General features: G+C 42.9%; 1 long non-coding RNA gene across 1 annotated transcript; it reads left to right on the forward strand.

The window, feature by feature from the left end:
- Nucleotides 1-27,424, forward strand: LOC309875103. The gene is made up of 4 exons (XR_014316981.1): nucleotides 1-97; nucleotides 23,785-23,841; nucleotides 26,520-26,662; nucleotides 27,364-27,424. It is a non-coding gene; the product is annotated as an uncharacterized lncRNA (long non-coding RNA).
- Nucleotides 27,425-27,891: the final 467 nt, after the last annotated feature.

Below are 27,891 nucleotides of genomic sequence, written 5' to 3' on the forward strand. Positions count from 1 at the left end.
GAGAAATGGGGAGAAGGACCCAGACTCCAGCCACGGGGAAGGAAACCTTCACCGATAAAAGCCCCTTGAGCATGGCTGTGCTCCTCAAAGCCGTCCTGTAAGTAGGGTGCTGGGGGACTCTGTTGATGGTTTGCTGGGTGGCCCAGGAGAGGAGAGGTCCTCCAGAGAGGTCATCATTTCAAGGGGTGCTGGGAAAGGAGGGATTTATAGTTCTGAGACCAAACTGCCAAGCCAAAAGGGAAAGGGGCATCTTGATGTCCTTAGGCCAGATGTTTTCATTACAAGGTATCAATAAAAGCAGTAGCTTGTAAACAGAGCTAACTTGGTACAGGAGCATGAGCAACAGATATCTGGTCTCTAACAAGGCTAAAATATTAAGGCAGAGCAGCATAAGCTCCTGGTAGAAGTTCCTGCTATAAACTGTTGGGACTGTTTCTGTTGTTCCCCAAGTAAGTGTGGGTTTAAATAAATAAATTCCATGGACATATGAAAGGAAAACCAGCACGAAAAGTTGAAAAACAGTAAATAAGTACAATAAGGGAAGGCATGGGATCCTTGCTAGGATGGGAAGGGGATAGGGGAAGGGGAAGGGGAAAGGGAAGGGGAAGGGGAAGGGGAAGGGGAAGGGGAAGGGGAAGGGGAAGGGGAAGGGGAAGGGGAAGGGGAAGGGGAAGGGGAAGGGGAAGGGGAAGGGGAAGGGGAAGGGGAAGGGGAAGGAGACTTCAGTCGCAGGAAGTTGTTAAGTGGCATAGTGACATGTCGGAGTAACTGCAATAGCAGACCCAGGGTTGAAGGAAAAAGCTAGGTTTCTACTATAGCAGTACAAACCCTTTGGACACAAATGTATGTATATATTTAAAAACTGGAACAACTTGAACTCCAAGAATAAAAAAATAAAATTAATAAACACCAGCTAGATTTTTTTTCTGGAGCAAATAGTTCCTGCTACTGCTTCTGTGTTGCTGGAGAGATTAGCAGGGTATTTATTGCCTTTTTACATTCATACCTTGGCTTCAATGTCTTGGTTTGTAATGTCAGACCTGGGTAGTTTCATTGCTCTGTGTCAGTCAGCAGGAAAGGAAAGCAGCACAATAACAGGCATAGCAGTTACAGTGGTTACATGTACTTAAGTAACCGTCTGGGAAATTGTAAGGGCTGCTCCAGCCAATTAGGAGTATTAGACCAAGCCTCTATTTAAGCTATAGAGAAGGTTTGTAAGTTGTCCAGATTTTTGGTTTGGGGGTTTGGGTTTCCCCTTCATCCCTTGTATTAACGGCTTGCTAGGAACTAGACAGCCACAAACTCACAGAAATGTTTTTCATCATATTCCAGTGAATAGAAAGCATTTGGCAAACATCAGGAGCAAATCCAGAGAGCTGGCTTGCAGTTCCTGAATGTCTAAGCCCCCTTTTACATCCCCACTCAGCAGGGCAAACTGTTCCCACCTCAAGCTGAGCTGGGATTTGTGTGCCAGAGATGAACTGAGGAGTGTGAGCTGGGAAGTGGCACCATCAAAAAGGATCTTGGAGAAGGGATGCTTCCCAACCACTTTTTCTGCAAAACCTTGGGAGCAGGTGAATCCCCTTCCTCCCTTGTGTTTAACAAGCAGAGGATCTGGGGCTGCTTTAGCTTCACTTTCTGCCAGCTACACTGGGGTGTGAGCATTGCCAACTTCTTCCATTCTTCCTTCTTCCATTTTTTCATTCTTCATTCTTCCGTCTTCCACTGGGAGAAGGGAGAGACAAAACGAGCATGAAACATGGCCAAATAGATAGGACTTTCAAGTTTACAAAGCTGCCCAAGCACTCGGCTCTTGGAAGTCATTCAATCTTTGCTGCCATCCCCATGGTCCCAAAGAAGGATGGTGGTCACCCATGAGTGACAAGGGGGTCCTGGCCATGGCTAGGAGGACAGTCCTCATGGAACCTGAGCAGAGGCATCGGCAGTCTCTAAGGTGCTTTTTTAATGTATTACATTACAAAAGGGAGAAAGCAATTCTGCAGATATATTGCAAACCTATTTTAGCCTTTTAGAAAATGCAGAAGTTTAAGAACAGCCTCCACCTGCAAAATTAATTTAACAACATATCTGCATGACGTTTTGTGGAAACCTGGTGGCCTGTGTTGCCCAGCACTCATTGGAGTGCATTTTTGACTTCCTTAAGAGCACAGCTACTTCATCTCCGGGTAATTAGGCAGTCGGAAGCTCCAGCTGGGCCTAAACAAACATCTTTTACTCTAACAAAGAAAGTTATTGTCTAACCTTTCAGGACACAGTTTTCTGTAGTATGCAGTGACTCTAATGTCTATTAATTATTTCTAAATGGTTTAAGCATTATCTGCCTTTGGGTAAATTCTTTCTGTATAGCATAATCTAACCTGTGGGAGGGGAAAGAAAAAAACAACAGTGTTTTGCCATTTCACCTCCCCATACGTAACAGATTCTTCTTTTAATCATTATCACCTTCACCATCACACATCAAAAGTTTAAGGACTTGGAAAAGGTTAGCGGGATGGTTTCCCGGACTCCGTACTACGTGTCACTGACTCACTGGTTTTAAAGAGCCTAAGTGTGTGAGAGCCTCTAGGGTCTCACCTCTCCCTCCAGCAGCAGCAAGAAGGGAGTATGCCTGTTTGTTCTTTGCCTTTACAACTATTTAAGTATTGTCAGTGTTCTCAAGGTTGTGGTCACGAGGCAAAGAGTTAGGCAAGATTTTACTTTGTGAAGCTACCAGAAAAACTGCATGAACAGACAGCCTGGAAGCCCCAGGACATACTATACCTCTACTTGTGTAGAGCATCCAGTTTTGTCTTAAAGAAGAAAAATACCCCCAGCTATGTTGTGCGAGCCTGTAGGATTTACTTATGCCTCCTTTGCTTCATTTCTCTAGAGTCAACCCCAGCCATACTCTGAATTTTATACTCACATGTCTCTCCATTAGCTGAATTGCTGCTCTTCACTGCTGAAAGAGAGCATTAGAAGTATCATTAAAAATAAAATAATTTGGTCATATTTTTCTTCTCTATTATGACACCATCCTTGAAACCACAGACTCACGGGAAATGCCATTTGCTTTGGCAGGAAAGAATGATGGGAGAAGACAATACAGATCAATAAAACCCCTGCAACTCACAAACTGGTTTCAGAATGAGAAGCTAAACTCTTCTCACGGTTACACAGATGAAAAGAAACTGAGTTTGATTTCTTAGTACCCAGCAGCTTTGTGTCCCTCAGACATAGTTGAAGCAGACAGAATCAGTGTACCAAATGTTACCTGGTTGGTTGCAGAGGAGAGGTTCCCTGTTTACTTCTGTCAGTGTTTATTAACACTTTGCTAAGGAGACAAGTTGGCCCGTAAGCTGGTCAATGCAGTGGAGCGCTGCTGAGGCCGGTGTTTCAAAAATCAGAACAGCGTCTTTCAGTTTCCTTAAACCAAAAGGGTTTCCACCTTTTCATGGGAGTTTTCTCTTGAAATAGTGCAGCCACAAGGGTTCCCTTATGTGACCATAAAGCACCAAGCACATCTGTCAGCACTCAATAAATTCAAATTAATAATTGGTCCTCAAAGAGCTACATACTGCTTCCAAGATACCTCAACATGTGGGCAGGAGAATGGTCTCCCCACAAAGAATGGAACATGTTTTTGCTTAATGGGACACTTATAAACGAGGTTGTTTTTTTTTTCTTCCCCCATGAAAGACTATATTTATAGCTTAATGCATGCACCCAGCAGTCAAGTTTATAAAAAAATAATAATAATAATAAAAAAAAAATAAAATAAAAGAAAGAAAAATAAAAGAAAAAAATGCTCCTATGCAGTGTTTACAGTTTATAGCAAGAGTGGGAGTCGCATAGGAGAAATACAAACAGGCTTCATCTTTTCCCTTCTTTACCCAGTATCACTTGAGCAGGGAGGACTACAAAGACCTGAGTCAACACTGACTCATCTGCTGGGTCCTGAGAAGGGATTCACCCCCACCAGACACGCTTCTCCTGGGAAGGGCAACCTCTTGGGGAGTTGCCTTGTGGTTGCACAAGGAATGACGCATTGATTCACCACCTCACCCGGCTTGCTTAGCTCATCCAGCTCCTCAGCTAGCCCTCCCTCTCCTTCCACCCATCCTGAGGCTACTTCACGCTCCCTTTTCAGAGAGCTTTGTACTACCAGTCTTGGCAGGACTGATGGGATTGTGTTTCATTACAATATGGCTTGAACGTGCCCAGGTCCATGACTTTGGCCTAAGTTAGGTTTGACTCTTCACATGGCATTTCTACTTGTCTACTACCTTTAGGCCTCCATGCTGGAGGCTTGATGTGAAAGAGTTTGTCGCTGGAGGCTTGATATGAAAGAGCGTGTCACTGGGGTCTTTGCACCTCACAAAATGGAGTGTTTGTGAGTTATTTCATGTGGACCTGTCCCAGACCATGCATACTTCAAAGCATAAGGACAAGGCACTGGTCTAGCCTAGCACATATCTCTCTCACATCCCTTCCAGCCAATCTCAAGGCTTTTGTTCCCCTCAGGGCAATGGGTTCCTCTTGGCAGCATGGTTACTGCAGCAAGACAACGTGCAGTATTTCCATGTCTCCTTCTGAGCATCAGGAGGTAGTTACATGGCTTGGTGCAGACCATACAGGCTGGGCCATGCAGGCCACCATGGCACACAGAGACAGATATGGCATGTGACAATCTGACTCCAATGTCCAGTCAAGCACTGACACCATGTGAGGGATATCTCATCATTCCTGGCATGAGAGCAGCACAGCCTTGCCTCCCGACAAGACACCCTTCCAGAGAAGTGTCAGGATCTCACATGTTACCTTGTAGAAACAGCCATCCCAACCTGGGCCCTACAAAATGATGAAGGTAAACAACTGGGTACCTGACTAGAGAATAAACCATAATCATCTGACAGGCTACAAGGGTGCCAGAGCAAATGTAGACCCTGCTAAAGCATGCTTGCTGGGTTGATATCTTTGAATGTTCCTCAGCATAGGTTTCCAGGTGTGGCCTCTGGCCAAATCCCAGCTGAGCACAAAGATGTGACTCAGAAAAGGTGTTTCCATGAAGGAAGCTGAGCTTGTGCTGGAAAGGAGTTAGGACATGTTCAAAAAGGTGCCCTGCTCTTGGAGACTGGGGGGAGCCAGAGGTGTGAGATGCCTCATGTGCACTTGCTTACCTTAAACCTACATTTCCCGGGTCAAACCAGATGTTTCTCCAGTCTACCTGCAAGCCTGTTCAAATGACATCTCTTTGGTATATAGGAATGGGATAAAACTCAGAACTAAACAAAGAATATTTAGAAAGCTCTCTGTGCTTTCACAAATGAGAAAAACACCTGCCATATCTGTATTTTCAAGTACCTCTTGGAGCAACAAGTAGGAGAAACAAATGCACCTGCATGTTTTGATGCTTCTCTGTCTCTGTACCCACTCTTGAACTTCAACTGTTGCTAACCTCAGCAGGAGATTGCTCTGTCAGCTCTGCAGAATTGAGCAACTTCATTAGAAGTTAAACAGGGCAGTGACCTAAACAGTAACTTTCCTCAGGGCTACAGAACGACAACACCAAATCCTAACCTTCTGCCCCTGTCTTGCCCTGGGATGAGCTAGGATACCTTCCCTGTGATTCAACGCTTTTGGATTCTTATCTACAAACACACAGAACTCATGGGAAATGGGTCATGGGCCACTATTTAACCCATTCCTCTGCTGCTCAGTTGTGATGGCAGGATGATGTGCTTCTCAAGTCTGATCTTAAAACCAAGAGCAACAGGGTCTCTGCTATCTAACCAAGGTATTGGATAACCCCATTCTCTTTCCCTTCGCATTTTTTTTGCTACCAGCTAACCATTGCTGCAATTTTAATATATCACTTCTTGTCCTGCCTTCAGTGGCCATAGAGAGCAATTTATTCACTTGTTTTGGCACAAATCATTCACCTGATTACAGTCACGAGGCAGTTCTTAAGTTTCCTTTCCGTTTTCCCTGTATCCCCCACTCCATACAAAGGAATGACTTGAACTTTCAGGCTTTAGAGAGGTGAATTTATTATTTTATTTGTGGGATCCAGCACCTCCTTTCAATAAGGAACCAGTAAAATACGAGTGAGAGGAGGTCCTGAAATTGGCAATGCCAGTGGTGCTCCACAGGACTGAGAAATCCCCTGCTGGGGTGGGGCCACGACAGCCCCAGAGTCTCACAGAGCAGGTGTGTTCTGAGCTGTGTTTAGAACCAGGATGTTTGTCAAATCTCAACTGGAGGAATGCTCTGCATGTGGGGAGTGGCATGGAAGAAGTCACAAAGTTCAGGTGTGAATTGAAAAAGGACTGAAAGGCAAAGGGAAATTAAACAATTGAAGCTGGAACAGTGTTAAGGTTCACTGCCTGCAACCCTGACAGAGAGTGAAATCAGGGCACACCAAGGCACAGAAGCAAGATCCATGTCTCCTATCTCCGTATGTCTACAACAGAGTTATTTACATTTGAGTTAATCACTGTTGTATCCTTGTTGAGTCAATGCCCAGGAGTACATGGCAAATTTGGAAGGTATTTCAGATGATGTGTATTACCACTTTTAGTTGTGCTTATTTTTCCTGTTGATGTTGTGAGGTGTAGGATGCCCAGATATAGATATTATATTTCTTCAGAGGAATCTGACCCAGAGAGATTCCCTTTGGATGAGAAAACTTTGATGTCATTCTTAAAATGCTCTTCTCTGGGCCTGTCTTGTTCTATATAGGAAAGGAGGATGGTTTTCTTGCACCTTTCCTCATTCCAAGCTCTCCAGGTGTTGGTGTCACATGGGACTAACCTTCTGATGGAGGTCTGAAAACATCCATCACAAAACTGAAAACTCTGGCTTGTGTTATTCATGAGCACAGATCCAGATACATGTAGTGAGGAGGGTTTGGACATGCTGCACCCATGCGTCACATCCTTCCCATGACGGCAGAGCCCTCCCCAAAGGGTCTTTCCCCTTCATCTCCCATGAAAACCTTGTGGAGACCATAAGGTGAGCTGTGGCTGTCTTACAAACTGCATGCTGTGGTCTCAATATCTCCAATGTACTGTGATAATCCAGACTGTCAGCATGCTATCAAATTTCTTCAGAAAGAGTTACAACACATATCGATAGCTGTTTGTGGGGACCTTATAAGGGAGGGTAGGAAAGGAGAGGAGAAGGGAGCAGCAGAAGGAGGAAATGGAAGAAAGGCAAGGCCTAGAGGAACAAGAGAGGCTGCAGGGGCTCCTGCTCCCTTTCTGCCTTGAGAGATGCTTCACAGATGTCTTTTGAGACAGTTTAGGCCACCTATCTTATCTCAATCGCATAGCAGGAGGGTTGCTGACAAGCAGCACATTTCCCAGTGCTTTGTCCAGGCCCATGTTTACCACTCATCCTCTGGGACTCCCACTCTTTCCCCCGGGAGGCTTAGTCAGCACTCCAACAGACTTTGCTGCTGCTGGGGAATAAAGAGAAAATTGTCCTTTGCTCCGTGCTATTACTCCAAGTTTTTCATCCTGTCCTGTCCTCAGCAACTCTCTCCTGACCTGATGTTTTCTTTCTATTAACTCCTCAGCCATCATTGTTTCAATCTTTGGGAGTACTGGACACTGTTTTGAAAACACGTCCTCAGGACCTCAGAGGTGTTTACTCATTTCTGCTAAAAAGCAGACTTGAGGAGAATGACGTATCACTTACACAGTTCAGAGGCAGGGCATTTCCCACATTATAAAAGAGTGGACTGCAGCCACAAAAGTTGAAACGCCACTTTAAAATGTTGCTATTTGAGGGGGAGGATTGCTCATTACTGTTAAAAAGTTCAAAAACACTAAGTTATTAAAAAAGCCAAAAATAAGATCCCCTGGCAGTCTGTATATGTTTCAAAATGCTGATGGTTTTAGAAACCCTTTTTAGATACGAGAATCTCTGTGCCAGACTAAGATTCAGCAGTAAAAACAAGCAGAAAAAGGAATAAACATTGTGATGGCAAAAAAAGAGAAATTGTTGCAATAACGTACTTTTCCTGGAAAATTAACCATAACAACAGTGCTGGTGAATCATTGGAGTTTTCTGAACCATAACAGCTCCAGCTTATAAACATGATTTTGAAATCTTACAGTATTATTATTTGCACAGTAGCATTGGCAGTAGCTATGTAAAGGTTTTCTGGCATTGAAAGAAATTTCTCATAAACACCCTTATATTTTTCAATGCTACTCAAAGAATTACATTAAATGAATGGAAATTATCTGCCTAAACTATTTACAAATCTTTAAAAATCTTCTTCCAGCTCTATCATGTGCAAATATTTGTAAGCTATGAGGCTGTTCTGGAGAAATACAAAGCATAAGTACTCTTGTGAGGAGAGGACAGCCTCATAAATCAGATTGGTGCGAGTGAAGAGGGAAACCCTTTGCTTAATGCATTGTCTTTCAGTATCAAACAGTGAAGACTGAGTAGAAGAGGTTTGGGTCTAAAGGAGATATTCAGCTTTCACCCCCCAAAATAATTCCTAAATCCCAGTTTAGGTGAACTTCATAGTTTTAAATCATAATCATCCAGGTGATCTGCTCTAACCCCTTTGGGGAACCACCACCAAACCATGACGCTACCCAGAAGGATGCTATGCTGTGGGCAGAGACCCTGATGTTCATTTGGGGAGTGAGGATGGAGGTTTATCACTGCATCTTAGATGTGCTCACAAATCGTGCCATCTGAATATGGCATCTAACTGCAGTGCAAATCCAGACTGGGCTGGCTGTTACCATTACGGAGCAGTGGCTTTCATGAAATAAGTTGTGGTGATGTGAGAGCCCCTGGCTCAGTTTTCACCTACATGCATGGCCGCAGCTGGTGGTAGGCAGCATTCCTGCAGACAATTGCAGCAGAAAAGGCTGGATAGACATGAAGGATTAACTGTTCTCACTCAGCCTTTGACAAGTTCCCTCTGGATCACAGCTTTTGGCACATCTGTGCTTCTACAAGCAGTGGTGAAAGTATTCCTGTAATGTGATATCCATCAGGAGCTGTGCCTGTGATCACACACACACAAACATGTGCACACTCTCCATTTCAAGGTAATCTTCCCTGTAGACAGCAGAACATTTCCAGTAGGGTCTAAAGGGCCACTTGCTCCTACTACATTGTCACTACTGGGGAAATCCTTGCTACTACCCACTGGCTGAAGCATTATGTCACCAGTGCTTCAAGGACTGGACACTGTTTACACATGAGGACTCAAACTTTAATATTTTTCAATATTCCTGAACTAGAGATTCTTTCCTACATAAAGGAGTTTTTGCTCCAGTATCCACTGCATTTCTGAGACTAAAACTAATAATGGTTCAGTTCAGTCTAGGAATATAAGTAATAAAAATTTCAAATTCTCATTACTGAGTTATTTTTTTCTCATTTTGGTGCTACTGTTCCACTCCTTATTGCCCTTTTCACTTTTTAAAATTTATATTTGCAAAAGGGAAAATATGCTGCTGTGAGCCTATGTTAGTTTCAGAGTCATACAGATCTCTGCTGTAGATATCCACCAGCTTAGTTACCTGACTCAATGGAACTGATGTGAATCTGCAAGAGTGATGTTAAGACAGCATGATTCCTGGTAGTGAAGGCAAGGAAAGACACCACTCTTTCCCTCTTAGCTCAAAAAGAAAATGAAAGATCGAAGTGACAAGTCTAGAAAACATCCTGCTTACCCAGGAAAGAGAGAAGCAGACAGTAGCAGTGGTTTGGGTGGTGACCTGGCCAGACAGGGATAGGAAGAGAAGGAAATTATTCCTGTAGCTCTTGATGTTCTTGGAAAATGAGTGTCTTGGTAAACTGTGGGGTTGAGGTCTCCACTACAGGAAGTGTTGCTTCTTGCCTCAAGAGGAAGGTCAGTCAATCATTCTGGAATAACATAAGTTTGCCCTGAAATCTGCCAGATTATCTTTTTTCATCAAGTATTTCATTGTATATGATGTGCATATGAGGAAAAAAAAGGGGGACATCACATAATCAATATCAAGCCTGACATCACTAAGTGACCTTTAGCAGTCTGGAACAGAAAAGATCTCATATCTTTGCAAACCATTCTAGTCTACAAGAAAACCTTTCAGAGATAGGGGGATACAGACTAAATGTCTGGCTCACTGGCCTCCAGAATCTGGTAGCAGACAAATGTATCTGGTATTTCAAGGAAGCTAGACTAGATCCTGGAGGTGTAATCACTCTATCAGGCACCTTGGCTGTAGGAAAGCTGTTCTGCATATGGCAAAAATGGAAGAGTCACAGCCAGAGTCATCCTGGCACAGGGTCCACATACAATGTCCACTCATGAACCCAACCCAAACAGGAGAAGAGGGAGTGTGTAGCAAGGCCCAGCTATAGTTGTGTGTAAAGTAGATGTGCTTGCCAGCTTCAAGGAGCATGGAAGAGGGACAACTGGCTCTCTGAGTTGACTGATAAGGGGCCTAGTGAGCTAGTTTAGGTTATACGGTGACTGTCAGACAGCTAAAGCTGCATAAATGGGATCCCTCTCAATGCCTACATGGTTAAGGAAAATATGAAAATGGACTCTTTAACATAGCTGATAATGATATAATGAGATCCAGTGGCTGACAGCAGAAGCCTGGCAAATTCAGACTAGAAGTGAGGAACATTTTTTAACCACAGAGATAATTAACCATCGGAAACATCTACCCAGGGTTGTGGTTGATTCTTCCATCACTGACAATTTCCAAATCAAGATTAGATTGCTTTTCAGAAAGAGATGCTCTTTGCTTCAAGCAACAACGGATGAAGGAAGTTCTCTTGCATATCCCTGATACAGTTTAGCTTAGACGTTACAGCACAGTAGTTAGGACAGGCCTAGAGGCTCAAATAGAATAAGTATTTGTGTTACAGAGATATTCTTATTCTGCATATGCTATGGGAATAGTGAAGATACAATGCCTGGAATCAGCTCTATTGTACATCCCAGCATATAGATCCAGGCACAACTCACTAAGGGCAATTTCCTTCAGAGCTCTTGTCAGAACATCACTGAAATATGATATTAGCTCGAGTTTCAGTTTCTAATGGCAGCTTAAATACTCCCAAACACCAGCTTAGTTTCACTTTAATTGTATAATGATGATCTCCTTATGAACATGCCTTGCAATCATTTTCTTGCATAACAGAGGAACATAATAAAGTCTGATGGTACAGACTGAGTGTCTTCTTTGTTTTCCCATATTGCAGCAGGAATCTAGGGGGACCTGCAGATGGGAATGGATTCAGAACTGTTCTGCTTCCTCTATGCATCTATACTTTAGTGTTTCCTTGTAGCTCATTAACAATATCAAAGAATTTTTTAGGACAAAGTCAGCAAAATGTAGTATCTTCCCCTTCTCCCTGTTGTTTTTTAACCCCATGACTTCCAGATGTGTGCTGAAATGCATTGCAAAGAAATAAGCAATGATCAATGTGAGAATTGTTTTAGATGCTATTTTTAAGGGAGGAGGATCAAAAACCTTAGATCATAAGAGCAAAACGGCCCACAGATAAGGCTGAAATCTTTTTAGTTACTCATTGAAAGGTAGTTCCTAACAGTTGCAGTTAATCATACAGCTAAATCAGTAACTGCTGTTACTGATAGGCTTTAGTTCATTATGAGACTTTCACTACGTTAGCTAACAATCAACTCACTCCAGGATCTGCTTCCCAGTTCAAGATTTAAATTGGCAGCAGAGTTAATAATGCAAAATAAAGTTTATTAGTAAAGTTAGTATAGCTGTGATGATCTGAATACACAGACCAAAAATATTTATAGAAAGTAGTCACAGTTTTTGTTAAGCCATTTATTTTTTGAAAGATTTCTTTGGCTTAAAATTTTATATTTTGGTCTGAAATGGAGTGAGGTTTAGCTACCTTTAGGGCACTCAGCTTGTGCAGTGTAACAGCTTAATTTGGCTCATACTTTATTGAACACATCACCTACAAACACAAGAAAACAAGAGTCATGTTTATGCATTTTTTCCTACTGCCACAGTTCTGGAAGTATCAGTCAACAAACCTTCATACTATAAAATAGGAACTGGTGAGCCTACAAACACCTCACATATTCTGCTGTTATTTGTATGGCAAAGAGTCCCTGGTAGGTGAGTCAAAGCTCAGAGCCCACTTATCCGGGAACTGCAAATTACCATACACTGTACTGAGCAGAGAGCTGTTATTCTAAGAAGAGTCTGAAAAATCCCCAGTTCTTAAAGTAAATAAATCAAAATAGCTATATCAATAAGTGGGGTTAATTATTAAAGCCAAGTAACACCATTAAAGAATGACAGATTCCCCAGAAGGAGAGGCTTTGCCTTGCCTGAATGGACACAGTCTATAAACAGCATGACACCCAAGAGTGGTTTCGTGCTAAGCTTCAGTCACTCCCCATTATCTCTGGGCTTCTTCACAAAGTTCATTGTTTATATCACTCTGCATAACAGCAAAGTCACCTGAGCATTTCCAGTATCACAACTAAGATCTAGCTCCTGAAAACAGCTAAACCTGTGGGGCACCTTATGCTGCAAGACTCACTGACCTGGATCGGCAGAACGAGAGGACACAACTGATCCATTATGTCAGAAACTGTGCTACGTCTTGTCAGCATACACAGGCTATTGTTGTTTGTAGCAAATTTAAACAACCTCCCACTTTTTCCCCTTGTGTTTCTATTCCCGTGTCACAACACATTTAGCTAAGTCTTTGTTCACTTGGGGGAATTATTCCACAGACGACATTTCTCTTCTCCTGCTGGGAATGGTGCCTGAGAACAAAGCAATCGGAAAGGCTGAAACCTCAGGCACAGAGAGATTAGTCAAGGATTGGTGCCACAGCCAGGACAAGTGTTTAGTCATCCTGACACAGCCCACTGAGCCCTTGACCAATAAGTTCCAGCCTTGCTTGTTGTCCTCACTGAGGAGTACAAAAATATATGAGAAATTCAAGCTCTGTGGTAGACGTCTGAGTCAAGCACTTGCCACATGGCTGTCACACCCACTGGTGTTTGGTTTACTCAAACTTAATAACTCTTCAGCGTATTACGTGGATTACGGAAATGCTGTAACTTTAGACGGGCTGGCAAAGCGACGTATTGCTGTAAAGTACTGTACTGTAATCCCTCCAGCGGACACGGTGGTCTCTTGATCTATCCCTTCATACTGTAGGTTTGTGGGTCTCTGCCCACAGAAGTATTTCTGACGGAATATGTGATGGTGCCTGGCCAGGTCTATATAATAATTTCCTTTCCCATCAGAAAGATTGACTAGTAAGGGATTTACTTTCTATGTGAAATAACCATTCTGGTTTCACTCTTTTTCCTAAGCTTGGAAAAAATCTGTCAGGTTTTTATAGCATGTGTTTAGAGAAAATTACCCTATTTACCAATTTGCCAAGCATTTTTTTATCTGAAAACTTTGACACTTAAAGGCCGTGAAGTTGTATCCTTTTAGAAGATCATAAAAGAAGACTTCATTTTGTTTGGATTTTCAGCAACGTGCAATTTCATCCCACCCCTTTCCACGTGAACCAGCATTAATGGATGATGTTGTAACAACCCATGCAGATATTGTTTACAGCAAGAATGGAAAGTCCCCAAGCTTCTCATCTGTTTCATGATCGTTGTTTTGTGAAGGCTACACATTCAGGAGACTGCTTTAGTAATTTAATTTAACAAAAGGTTTGAAGTCATCAGGGTACCTCTAACAGGAATAATTCAAGCAAAAGTAAGAACCTGTATTTTGCCTACTATCCTTCACAATGTGTATGTTTGTAACTATCTATCTATCTTTATAGTATCATATATATCCCATAATACTGTACCACCATATATTTATTTATTATATTAAGATAACACTGAGTAGTAAACAGATTCTCTGCAGACTACAACCTAATAAAGGCAGGAAAGATAAAGGAGAAGAAAGCATTGTTATGTCTACTGAAATGAAGCATAAAAAGATTGACCACTTGTTTCCAAGCCATCTACGAGAACTGCCTGACTTAGATGCCTCAGTGATTGCAATGCTTAAGCTCAAAAGAGGAACGAGTTTCTCAGCAAGCAGGGAGCCAGCTCCCAACTTGTTATGCTGCCAGTGAAGACAGGTAGTAGGGGATCTGAGCAAAGGGTAACATCACTTGCCAAAACAAGAATAAAGAAATGAACACTGATTTCTGTGTCTTCACCGAAAAGCTAACTTCATACCTTGGAGGTTATGTTTCTGTGACTGCTGAGCCTGTGAGCTTGGCAGAAAAAAGAAAACAAAGAGCAAGTTGAGTGATCCGTCTCTGGCATGCTGTCAGGAAAGCATCATGTGCGTGGACTGGGAGCTCTTTCAAACAGATATCAACATATGAGCAATTTTAGCTGGGCTCCTCCAGCCTGACAGAGTGGTTATGGCAAAACAGGAGCTGATCAGAAGGCTGCTACAGTGAGCTCTGAAATGCCATTCACCAGCTGCCTTGTTAGCAATGGTGGACAATGAAGATGATGAAGGGACTGGAACATGTCTCATAAAAAGAGTGGCTGAGCTGGGACTGCTCAGCCTGGAGAAGAGAAGGCCCAAGGGGATCTCATCCATGTGGACAAATAGCTGATGGGAGGGAGTAAAGAAGAAGGAGACAAGCTGTTTTCAGAAGTGCCCAGTGACAGGACAAGAGATGATGGATACAAACTGAAATACAAGAAATTCCTGTAGATTTTATATATATACATATGCATATATGTGTATATATATATGTATATATATATAATCTAAAGGCCCCAGGATGAAGTGAGAAGTGCTGTAGCAATGTCATAACTTCACTCCTGCTTACAGCATTGCCACTGTTGCCTTTTATTTGCTCCCCTGAAATGCGAACAATGTAAATAAGGTGGAAACAAGAAGGGTCAGCACCCTTGGTCAGATAAATAATGATGTTTTGAATGCAGCGAAGACATCAAAAAGCTGTGGGAGCATGGGAGGAAGGAAGTGGCCTTCCAGAAACTTTACAAACAGCCCTACATGCATACAAATATCCATGTGCTTTAGACTGGTAGAAAACAATTTGTTAGAAACAACTGCTCATCAACAGGGGCATGATGCAAAAAGTGTCTTGCTCAGATTTCCTAAAATGCTGCTTCGATGTAATTTGCTGGCTTTCCTGCTTTGCAGTTTTCCATCCTGCATCTTGTTTAGCTAAGGGGGATTAATGAGAACAGCCTGTAGTCAGCTAAACTACTGCCTTTCTGGCAGTGTCTTGTGAGGAAGCTGTAGAAATCAGTAAACAGAGCTGAAAGTATGGGTGGCCATGAGCTGCCTTTTTTCCTTTTTTTTTTGTCTGCTTGTATAAAGGAAGTAAGAAGTGCAGCAGTCAGCCCTGTCAGACAGGGGAGATATTTCACAGGAAATAACAGATGGTTTCAGGCTCATATTTCTCCTGCAGAAAGCAGTGCCCAGGTATCTTGAAAAATGGATGCTTCAAGCTAATTTGTCTCTCTTTTTGGTACATTGAGGTAAAGTATAAAGCACAGAGAAAAAAAAAAAAAAAAAAAAAAGGCCTAGTCCTTGCTTGTTTGTGTTATTACACATGACCTTTATTTTGGAGGACAGTGGATGACAAAGTTTGAGGTTTCTGAAAGAACAGGTATGGGATTATTTTTTGGCTGTAATCACCAAATCCAGGCTGAAGGGGTCCCTGTCTGTATGTTCGTCTGGAAGGATACAAAGCAGCAGAGTCCCTAAGGGACTGCCTTGCCGGTGTGTTATCTTTAACTACCAGAGAAGTTACCTGCCTAGCTTCATTTTCACGTTCCTCCCCCCTGTGCACCTCCTTTTGCCCCCTCAGCTCCCACAAACCAGGGCTCAGGCATATATCCTGCTATGGCCAACCAGAAGAGCTTCCATGGAGGGATGACGTGGTAGCTAAACTGTCACCACTGGCAACTGGGTAGAGCTGTCAATCTGGGCGAAACGAGTGGGAAGAGAGCGTTATCACAGCTTGCCTACTTTGTATGGCTGCAAGCTTCCCAGGAGGCTGGCAGCGCCTGCTGACCGAGGAGGACGTGCTCCTTGCCTCAAAGGAGGGTGGCTCTGGTGTCTCAGGAGCTGACCGAGGCCCAAACGCAGCTCTAGAGACAACCATGTAGTTAGAAAGGAATTTCTATTTTGGGTGATGTGTGTCAGAACACGGCCCATGTGAATGGTGAGCAAGAGGAGCTCAGCATGTGAATTGCCATCAGTGGCAGTGGCACGGGGCCAAGCCCAAGGGGCCGAGGTTTGTCCTCGCTGACTTATCGCACATTTTGGGACAGTCAGGAGCAGGTGCAGGTCACTGGTGGCACTGGGATGGTCATTTCCCCACCCATGACCTTAATGCCTGCCTGGTGACCTGTCATTATGCCCTCCCGGTGACAGAGGTGGTGACAAACCCCAGGAAGGCCTGGTGGTGGTCCAGGCCTGCTTGCCCTCCGGCCCTTCCACCCACATGGGGCAGCTCTTGCCACCTCAGAAGTCATCATACAGGGCAGAGGGCAGAAAGCCTAAATAGCTCACACCATGTGATGGGGACAAGGCAGGATGTCCGGGCTGCCACATGGCTTAGGTGTTCAAACCCAAGGAGCTGACAGCCTCTGCTGGGAAAGGGGCAGGAGGGGAGGACAGCCCGTAAGACAGACACACCACCCTATCTCTTGATTGATTGTCTTCCTTGGGGCTTTGCTCACTGATACCAATATAAAAGCCCTGCTTTCACACTTGGCAGGTCGCAGAGATGCAGCAGCAAGGAAAAAAGCAGCCCTCCAGCATGTCCTGCTGACAGCTGGTATCAAATGACTTTCAGTCATTCCCTCTCCTGCTTGCAGCTCCGCTGGGTGCTTACTCATACAGTGCTGCCTGCTCCCTGCACTTGTCCCATGGACATAACTGGAGAGGTTTGCAGGTGGAGGCACTGGGGAACACCACAGCCCAGTGCTGCATGAACCTCTTCCCCAGTACTATTACTCTTCCCAGATTTCTGCTGTGGTGGTGTCTTTGCTGACGGGCCCATCACTGCCTGTCTGCCCATTCCTAGGAATAGTTTTCCTTTTCATTGGTCTGACAGGCACCACATACAAATTGTATAGCTTGTTGATAGTTGTATTGATTTATTATTATTATTATCATTATTATTATTATTATTATTTGATTCACTGATTTTGTCAAATGCTTTGGGAACCCATCAGTTCAATTTGGGTTCCCCTGGGTTTCATGCTGCTTCTTTTAGCCCTTTTACTCAGTCCTGTCTCTTACCTTATGGCCAAAAACAATAGTATGATGTTACAGTCCATTTCCCTACCTATTTACATCTACCACACCACCTCCACCCAGTCTAAGAGGTTTTTCACTCTAACTGACTTATTCCCATTTTCTTTTCCGTTCTCTATCTCTTCTGCCCTCTCCCAGGATGAAGTTATCCCTAGATCCATGTTAAAATGGATGGATTCAATAGGACTTTGCAAGGTTCTGTCCTGAATCACATTTACTCAGTACCTTTTTTAATAAAATAGATGAGGGACTAGAAAGGCCATATATTAAATTTGGAGATTGAAGTGAGGGCAAATATTTTTAAAGATAACAAAATTAAAAAAAAAAAAAGAGTTAAAATTTAAAATGACCTTAAAGACTGGTCTGAAGGGAGAAATCCAAATGGCATTCAACAATTGCAGAAGGTACTGCATTCAGGCTAGAATAATCAAGTGTGTGTCTTCATGGCTATACATTTCCCTTGGCTATACAGTGGAAATCTGATCAATAGCAGTTCTGAAAAGGAAGATATGAGGGTAATGGTGGATCACAAGCTGACCCTCAGTCAAGAATGTTATGTTGCTGCAAAAAAGGTTGGCATCATACTGAGAGGAATGTAGCTTGCAAGGTGCATTAAATAATCCTTTTGAAGCTCATTGGTAAAACATCAGCTGGAATATTTGGACATCATATTTTAAGAAATCCTGGAGAAGAACTCAGGGGAATAGACTAAGTAGTCTTCAAACACTTCTGAGAAGAAGATATAATCAGTATGTTCTTCTCTGCACTTGGGAAAGAAATGGGATGTTCAACACTAGCTCTGAAAAAAACATGTTGAACCTCTGAGTGGGAGATCTATGAAGGTCCAGGAGCATCTGCTGCTGGAGATCTTTAAGAACAGGTCAGACATATATCTGTGAGAAATGACCCTGACAGGGAGTGTCCTGTTGTGGGGTGAAGAGTAAGCTTCTTCTTTTCTCAAGGCCCCTTCCAGCTCTAAAGTCTGCTTCCTGCCCAGACATGAACCTGCATCCTCTGTCATTACCCCTATCCTGCTTGCCCGCCACTGCCTGACCTCACCCATCCGTGTGCAGGAACACATTTGCCAGCTTCCAGCAGGTCACTGACATCCAATTTCACTTTTCTGCATCTTCTTTTTCTCATTCCCCATTTTTTCCCTTTCTCTGATGCCTTTTCCCCTTGCTTTCCCTCAGCTCTTTCCTTCTTCCCACCCACATAGATCCTCTGCCCTGTCCCAGCACCTGACTCGTCCCTCTCTTCAGAGAGATGAGACAGGAGATGGTGAAGGTCACTTTTCATGGTAGTTCTCATGAGAAGGAGATGGATGAGAAATCTTCACTCCCAGGTCTCTTTGTTGTTGCTCCAGAGTGTCTGCAGACTTGGGTATTTACCACTGCTTTGGTTATGCTCGGTTAAGACTTGGTAGCTCTTTTTCCAATCTCCTGAGGACATTTCTTTGCTTGCTTTTGAAGAGGGCTTTGCTTCTGTACCCTTTAAGCTTGATGACTAGGCCAGATGGGCTGAATGATTTAACCCAATCTCCATTCTATTTGTCTCATCTTTTATTTTTTTTTCCTGTGCTTTTATTTTTTATTTTTTCTTAAGCTTTCCACATGTGCCTCCAACCCAGCCCAAACCCAGAAGACTTCAATTCTGAGAAGTGTTTTTGAGCACACAATGCTTAAGGACTGGGTTTAAAATTAAGCCAGATGAGCAAACATGCCCATAAAAGGAGTGCTCGGTGGGCCAAGACCATGTGTAGAATTGCAAATCCGCCCTGGGATTTTGATTCCAGTAACAAACCCATCTGAGATTTGCTCTTGCAGTTTACACTCTCCTCCGAAAACAAGCCTATGGAGAGCGTGATGCAGCAGTTACCATAGCAGCCGGTACAAGAAGAGTCCATTAAGTGATCGCAGTCCCGTCTCAAAGTGAATTAACAGGCTGCAGGTGAACTTTTGCACCTCCAAAAATGTCTCTTGGGGCAAATACGTTGTTGTGTGTGGTGGAACAAGAAAATGCCGATGGGTTGCACTGATTTGCTGCTGCATTGTTATCTTTAATTGTGCCTGTGTGCTGATTTTTAAAAAGTACTGCACACGCTTTTCCTTTTTCCTGTCAGGTGGTTTTTCTGTGTGTATGTGTTGTGTTTTTTTATTTTTTTTTTTAAAGGACGAGACAAAGTACCCCAGTCAATAACTAATGAAATGCGTTTCAGGCCTCCCTGCATTCTGCCACAATTACATTGTCAGCCATCCCAGGAGAGATGCTATTATCTGTGTGGGTGTGGAAAATGATCTATCACTATTAATCATTCCTATTATAGTAGCAGGTAGCACTCCAAACATATCAACACCTCATTATGATGACTGTTTTTCACAGATGGGAAGTTGAAGGTCCACTCGTACACTCAGGACATAAGGAGTACATAAACAGACCTGGGAGGTAGAAAGAGGATGATTACCTTGAAAGATTTTAAAACACAACATTAGAGATTTATAAATAGAGATTTATAAACATTAGAGATTTATAAATAGAGATTTGAAATCAGTTTTGCTTTCCTCAGCACCCCTGTGCTCCTTCTCTCACAAATTTATACAGAAAAAAAAATAAAGAACAAAAAATATCAACAACAACAACAAAAAAGAAGGTTAAAGTAAGCTGTGTTACCCAAACAGCAGTGGTGATGGAAAGTGACGCTCTCCCTTGCACCTGAGTGCTGTCTTATTCTGCTTCCTACCCCAACACTGCAGTACCAGAATTCCTCCATCAGCACTTTGTAAGGAGTACTTAGTGGTTGTGGGAAGCCAGATAAGATTTTCCCAGCCTCCCCACTCCTCCATTACAACCCTGGTGTTGTTTCCATTACTCTGAGTGCTTCTCTTCAGTTCAGCCCCGTGGGGGAGACCAAAGGTGCAGTGACAATGTTGGTGCTGCCTCCTCAGCTGGTGGGGCTGAGGTCGGTTTGGAAGCAAGGATATCCTTCTGTGCCCTGCTGCTGATCGTGTGTGACCTTGGGAACATCCATCCACATCTTGGATCCTACTTCAGGTTCCAAAAACAATTTGCATGATAACATTGATTTATATCCACTGCTACTGGGGAGAGCACGGTGGGACCCTAAGAGCACAGAAAAATAATCTCCTTTCTCAGTGTCCCCTCACCAGTGCAGCTCCTTAGGCATCCAGAGACATGGCAGTAGTCCCTAAATGTGGTAGGGAGGAGCTGGTTCCTGCACACAAGCTCCTGATGCAGACCTTGTGTGATTTCTTCTATTTGTCTCTGTACCATACAGCTCTGTCCTATTTATTACTGCAACTTCTGACAAGCGTGAAACCATCTTTCTCAAAGGCAAGGTACAGCCACGGATATTGATGTCTTGACCCACAAAGGATGAATTTGGGTCAGAAGACCCAGGCTAAAATAGCAGAATGGTTATTTAATCCCATCTTGATGGTCTTCCAGAAAGTCACTTAAAGCCTTTGAATCCCTCCACAATGACAAGCATAAGAGCCACAAGAAGAACTACTAAAAACTTCCTGTGAAGGAAGCTAATGAAAAAACTATGATGTCTGGGAAAAATAAAGCAAACAAACAAATAAAAAATCTCCCGCCTTCCAGAGAGAGTTCAAATTGAGCTTGACCTCTGCAAGGTATCATTTGGTTCCTGTTTGCTGCCAAAGTACAATGAGGTTTATATTTGGGCCCCACCTTTCAGTGTCTGGGTCTAAAAATATAACAATGAACTTGTGACACAAAGGCCCTGTCTCACGGAGAAGCAGAATTTAGATTTAGCTGCAAAGCACAAATTCTCCGCTGTTTGAGGCAGAACTAATTTTGAGTAGGTGGACGGCCTTTTTTTTTTTTTTTTTTTTGCCTTTCTATTTTTAGGTTGCCAGACTTGGGAGGATTACATTAGGATTAGGCCAGACTTACGCAGCTGTTTGTTTTAAATGATCATGACTACAACCATTTTAAGGCCCTTGTCACCATGGTTACCTCGATGCTGTTCTCCAAGGTGTCTGAGCCAAGACATGGCTGGGAGGGAGTGTGGGGCTACCCGGGTGGGAACGTGCATGGATGTCTAATCCATAAATCTTTCCTCTTCCTTGAAAGTGCTGAGTCTCAGCTCTGTGGATAGGAAAAGTATGTGAAGGCTTACATTTAGCCCATGCTCAAACACCACCAAATTGACTGCTTAATGATCCTTAGCCAGCTCTTGCTTTCAAATAAGAAAAAAAAAACAACAACTTAGATGGCAGTGGGGAATATGGAGAGGAAGGGCAAAATGACATTTCAAAAGACGATTCAAGGCCTGCCTTTTAATGCCATTTGAAAATTTATTCTTAAACCTAATGCCATTTCTCACCGCGCTGTAATTCCTTCTGTGAAACCCACCACCCATGCCTAGTGGGAGTTAGACCAGACGTATTCTCAGTTTCTCAGCAACACACTGACTAATGCTGAGGTCTGCATGACTCTGTCTCACTTGTTTCATCTTCTCTTTCCAGAGTTCACTGCTTTGTTCTCTTCCTTTTTTTTTTTTTTTTTTTTTTTTTTTTTTTTCTTGGAAGCATTTCTGTTTCCCCTTCTCCTTATTTAATTTTCTTTTTCTTCTATTCCTAATGCATTTATATTCTTAGTGATTTTCTTAATAGTTGGATATGATCTTGCTGATTCAGCGGAGCCCCTCAGAAAAGGGGAGGAGTAGGCTGGATGTTTTCTTATTACCTTTATCCAAGAACTAGAGTCTCTTGTAAACCCCATCTCACTCCGTGGACCCCATGGGAGATGCCTGAGCATGGATTCTCTGTTTGTGTGCAAAGGAACAGCTCTACGTCAGCTGGCTCTTCTAAAAAGATGCCTTAGATGATTTCCCCAGACCACTGCACCGGAGGCTGTGGGAGACAGAGCATTTCCAGCAGGGAGACACGAGGGCTGCTGCATGAAGGAGGGATCACTGGAGTGATGCTGCAAAAAGGTCACACCATGGAAACCTATCTGTGAAAGGACACAGCCTCCGATCCACTCTGTCCCTTTCCATCCAGCAGATCCATACAAATCTTGTGGTACTCCTGCGACTTGGTCATCTGAGCTAGCTACCACCAACCTGGCAGTACCTCATGGTTCCCACTGGCAAAGCTAAGGGTGAGGACCCCATCAAAGACAAGTCCTGGCCCCTCTCACCTTCCCCAAATTACTGGTCACACATGGCAGAAGAGAACTGACTGGAGAAGGGGAAACTTGGCACTGGGACATGGTCTGCTGCTTTCTGGGCTTGGTGCCATGAGAGCTGATGGGGAGCACCGGGCAGGCACTGAGGGTGAAGGTGGCCTTTGGTGTGGTTAGGCTGGGGACAGAAAACAGCGGTGCTGCACTAACACAGCTCTCAAATATTTTCATGCATACAAAATTGGAGTTATTTCTCTGCTCTGAAGAGCTTCCCACCCTCCACAGTAGTTTTCTTGTGTACCTTTACAAAGCAGTGAACTCATGCTCACTACAAGATCTGTAACGTTGAGCACTGGCACATATATTATGCTCTTCTCTGTTTCACTCTTGCCATTCTCCCTCACAGAAACCCCAAGGCTATTTGAAACAAAAAATGTAGCTGTCTGTAAAATGCGGTATGTGAAGGCAGTGCAAGGGCAACAGGATTTGCTTGTAAATAAAATCCCAATCCAAAAATTCAGTAGATGTTGTATTTTTGTGTAGAGAAGTCCTGCAGCATGTTTGGACAGCTGTTGCTATTAAAACTTTTGCCAAGTCAGTTTAAAAAAGCCACCTTCTGACTGTCATTTTCCCAGCTATATAGGAAAACTTACACATACTTCAATGCCAAACTGAAATCTTCTTGGAGCTACCTTTAGAGTTACTTTCAAAATATTCTAAACCTTTGAGTAGCATTTGCAGTCATTTTACTTTACCTTTCCTGTTCATTCTTACTGTATTTATTTACCTTAAAGTTATACAGATTGTTAATATATTAGTAATATACAGTCTACATTTCTGTGTATATCCATGTGTGTATCCTGTTTCATTTATTTTTCCTTCCCCATGAAGCTGATATAAAATATCTCACATTTTAGATTTTTGTTTTAAAAAGTATTTATTATAAAATTATAAACCTCAGAACTACAAAGGAAAATAAAGAATATTTGCTGCCAAACTGGTCACAGGGTGAGCTTCATTCCCTGTACCTGAACAACAACAGATAGATTTGGTACGTATTCATGGTTAAGAAAGATTTAATCATCAGTATCTTACCAAGGCATGCCCTGATTGTGCAACAGGCAATGCAGGCTTAATTCCACTGGAGACCCAGGGATCTTTGCACTGGTAATGGAGGCAGAGGGTGCAGGAAGACATGTCCCCAGGCTTTTTTCCACTGTGTCACTCAAGTCATTCCCTCAGGGAGCAAAGTTTATTCTTACATTTTCCGAATGCTAATAATATTGCTCTTTCTGTTTTCCTTCAGACTCTTCCATCACCAGTTGCAGTGCAAGAATATAGGGCAAGGACCCAGAGGGAGGAGGTGAGACTGCAGCTGAAGGCATCTGAAAGCGTATTGCATTAACTCTTCACAAGCTGAATAAGTTAAAACAACCTCAGTTTGACTCTAAATTACAATGGCAAAGGCTGCCTGTCTTCATAATATAAGGTCTTTTCTCTTGGCTCCATCCTGAATATTTATTTCCAGTAAACACTTTTTTTTTTTTTTTTCCCAGATATCCCTACAGTCTAACTATTCATTCCCAGAGAAAAATAATACAAAATCTCCAGAAGAAACCCCCAAATATCCCATACTGTAATAGAATGCCAGACATAGCAAGATTATTATTATTATTTTATTTTTTCCTGTGTTAGAGCTTTGGAGACCATCATTTTGTATTATGTATTTGCTGCTAAAGAGAGTGGAGTACAGGTCAGGTAGCACCCAGCCATACTGGGGCCCTCTCTGGGCTCTGGCAATCATCTTCTATATTTGCTTTGAACAATTTCTTTGCACAGTCTCCCCCAGTTTCCCCAGATGTGGAATTGCATGCATAGTGTGTGCAAACTTCTATCGGTCCTCCATGGAGGGGCTGAGATGTTTTGCTCACCCTCCTATGTGGAAAACAGTATGAGCAAGAGGATAAAGGGTTGGAAGGCTTTTCTGAAAGCATATAATCAATGTGGTTTAGATCTGAATCTGGGGAGAAACTCCTTTTGGCAACAAATATTGTACTTAATGTATAAATAGCTATTTAGATTGCAAAATACTCTTCATAAGTTATACCCCTGATTTGGCCTGAGTGAGAAACAAAATGTGGTCTTCAGAGTGGAAGAGAATCACATAAAATGTTCCCTTGATGGAGCTGACATGACCTTGGCCCCAGACAGGGTTTTCTGCTTTATGACCCACCAAACTAGCTTACCATGTGGTCAAAATTACGCTAAAAATTTCTCCAGTCCTTGTGTGTACAGTAAGATGTTCTTCTTCCAAGGGAAGTAACTCATCCCTCGGAGGTGTTTGTGTTACCATCACCATGGCAGCTAGAAAAGATGAAAGTGTGACACCCCCCAACTCCGTCCCCCACCCCACCCCCAAAAAAACTGTTAGCTGAGGTATGGATGGGCAGTCAGATTGTAAAACCATGCAGGGACTGTTAAAGGAAATGACTGTTCTGTATTAAACAAACCTACCAGAACTCCTAGTGCTGTAGCCTAAAAATAGCAGCCCCAACGTCATTAAGTGCAATTTTTATAACCCCTGTTAAGGCAGATATCAGGAATAAGGGATCCTCCCTTTGCCTGACATGAAGATTCACTGTTCTGCTTTCAGGGGATCTTGTCCTGCAGCACAGGCTGTGTCCAAGCAAGGCTATTTGTAGGAAGCTGGTGGCCTCCTCTCCAGCTTTTGACATGGGTTTGATGAAACTTGGCAATGAACAGCTGTGACACTCATCCTGCCTGAGCAGGGCTGTAAAAGTGAGGCTTCAAATGGACCAAAAATCTGAGCCTATGTAAGTTTTCAGACCTGGAGACAGCATTTTGGATCCTATTCCAGTAGACTTGGTTCTTTTTTTCTAACTTGGTTTGGAAGAAACTCCTTGGTCTGCTAGGATTATCGTGTCATCCCACATGGGCAGTATCTTTGCTGTGCTGCCTAAAGCGGGAGAGCAAACTAGCAGAATTCCACAGAATTTGCTTTCAGTAGAAGGGATAAGTCTGTATTTTCCATGGATTACGACAGAAGCCTGATTATTAGCTAGAAAAGCTACAAATTTCCCACACAAATATTCCATTAAGGCATGGTTTGTCCTTAGATTTGAGCTATGAGTCCCAGTCTAAAATTAAATTAACTCTGGCTCAAAATGGTGTGTCCTCTCTTGTTCCCAGCTTTGGCCATAAATGAGTCTGGCAGAAGCAGTAATGTGAAGACAGTTCTCAAATCCAGTTGCAGACCTCAGGACAGACAAATTTTACCTCTTTTGCCATCACGTTTGAGGCAAGAGGATTTGTTTAAATCACTGTGAAATATTGCTTCATCTCATAAATGGAAAGCTGTGTAGAACAGGCTCCTGTATTATTAAGCAGAATAAATATGGCAAGACTCTTCCAGGTCTTCCTCTTTACTTATTTATCATAGGCTAATAGACAGCATTCTATTTCCCTTGGTGAATTTAGGGATTAAACAAATAAAGCTCAACACCACAGAGTCAGATGAGGACTCGCATGTTAAACATTAACAAGCACCCAGCCTTTTCAAGTGTCTGCTCATCGATATCTCTGTGGCAGGCTTCAGGGCTTGCTTTTGCACGTTTTTAGCACACTACATTGAGCAAACACGGCTGTAACTGATTACCAGGATAAGATTCCTCTGGCTTTGTGGGAGCCAACCTTTCTCTCTAGCAAAGGCAGACTGCTGGTTTCATGTCTCGCCATATCTTACAGCCTTCCTGGTACTTTGCCTCCACGTGCTTATAGCCTCTGTTCACCTCAGCAGATCATTTGTGCTTTAAAACTCCAAAGTGCAATTTATCTCTCATTTTCTGTTTGCAGACGACAGTGCAGGACAGCTTTTTAATGAAAATGGAGTAAAGGCAGCAAGGAGCCTAGCTAAATCTGAGGTTCATTAGGGAACCCTGTAGAGGGGAAATAGAAACCCAGTGCTCCTGTGGCTGCAGCTGCCTCCAAATCACTAATATTTTCCTGTTTATATGATGTAAGGAAAAATGGAAGGAAGAACAGAGAGATCCAAGGAACAGACAAGGCAAGGACAAGTGAAGATGGTCACTTGCTCACTCTACTCAATCTGGCCAGTACAAGTCTGCTTCAGGGTGGTGGACAGATACATACACATTAATGTGATGGTAAGATCATGAGGCCCACTATTCCATCCACTCTGGTTTAAGGGAAGAGGAAATGCTCAAAAATCTGCACCATTTTTGTTGACATAATTTGCGACAGTACCCATCCTTAAAGACCTTTTGTCCACAATACGTATTCTTCACATACCTTGGTGTCCTTATGCTGTGTAGAAGCTTCAGTCTTCTTACACAATCCATAAAAAAGACACAGTAAAAAAGAAACAAATTATGTCAGAATAACTGAAAGCTTAATGCGAGCACAAATGAGGCAAAAGTCACTATATTTGCATTTATTTTCACTAGTTCTCAGATTTACAGGAGATCCAGCAATATGTAATTTGATAGTAAGCCCAGCTAGTTACAGTATCCAAGGAGAGTGAAAATCCCCTCAAATTGGATGAAACTTGATGCTGCCTGCATACTGCTGAATCCCCTCCAGTGCATTTCCAAATCACATTCCTCCTTTGGTCTGCTGAGTGCTGCCCAAAGAATCAACAGTAAATCAAGCAACCTGCAATATACTTTTTTTTTTTTTTTTTTTTTTTTTTTTATAATGCATCTATAAATTTCATGGAACTATGGATTTATTTTTATGAAATTTAATTTGAGTCACTTGGGGAAACATTTCCATATCGAAGGGAACTCCTGGCTTTCATTGTACTTATCCGTTGCTTTTACTGAATTGCAAATGCTTTGATTTAAAGGAGCATGGCCGAGGGAAAGCCTGCCTGCTAACAAAAGCTTTAGGATCCATTTCCACTTGGCACGATAACACAGGGCAGCTGCTGAGCTGAGCCATCTCACGTCTGCCAGCCACTTGAGGATGGGAATGGTGAACACAGGCTTATGACTGGTGATGCCTTTTCCACCTCCTGGTTTGCTGTGTCATCAAGAGGACAAGGCAAGAGACTGGCCATCATTTCCAGCGTGACTGAGTGAGGGACAGAGCAACTGCCAACACCCCTTGTGCACATCTACCTGGTGCCAGCACCAACTTCTGCATTCCCATCCTAGGGTTTCTGTGAACAGGGCTTTTCAAGAGCTTGTGGGTCTAAGCGAAATAATTGGTGGCCAGTTTAAAGTGGGCCACACCTTCATGACACCAAAACTGATTGGAAATGACATTAAAAAAGTAAGACTGTTCTGTATGCTTCTTGGATGCCTTGGGCAATTTTGTGAAAAGCTCTGCTCCCATGGTGTTTTGTAACACAATCTGAGGTGCAAATGGGTCA

The sequence above is a fragment of the Aythya marila genome (assembly GCF_965140915.1).
Source record: "Aythya marila genome assembly, chromosome: 1".
In the NCBI taxonomy this organism is placed as follows: domain Eukaryota; kingdom Metazoa; phylum Chordata; class Aves; order Anseriformes; family Anatidae; genus Aythya; species Aythya marila.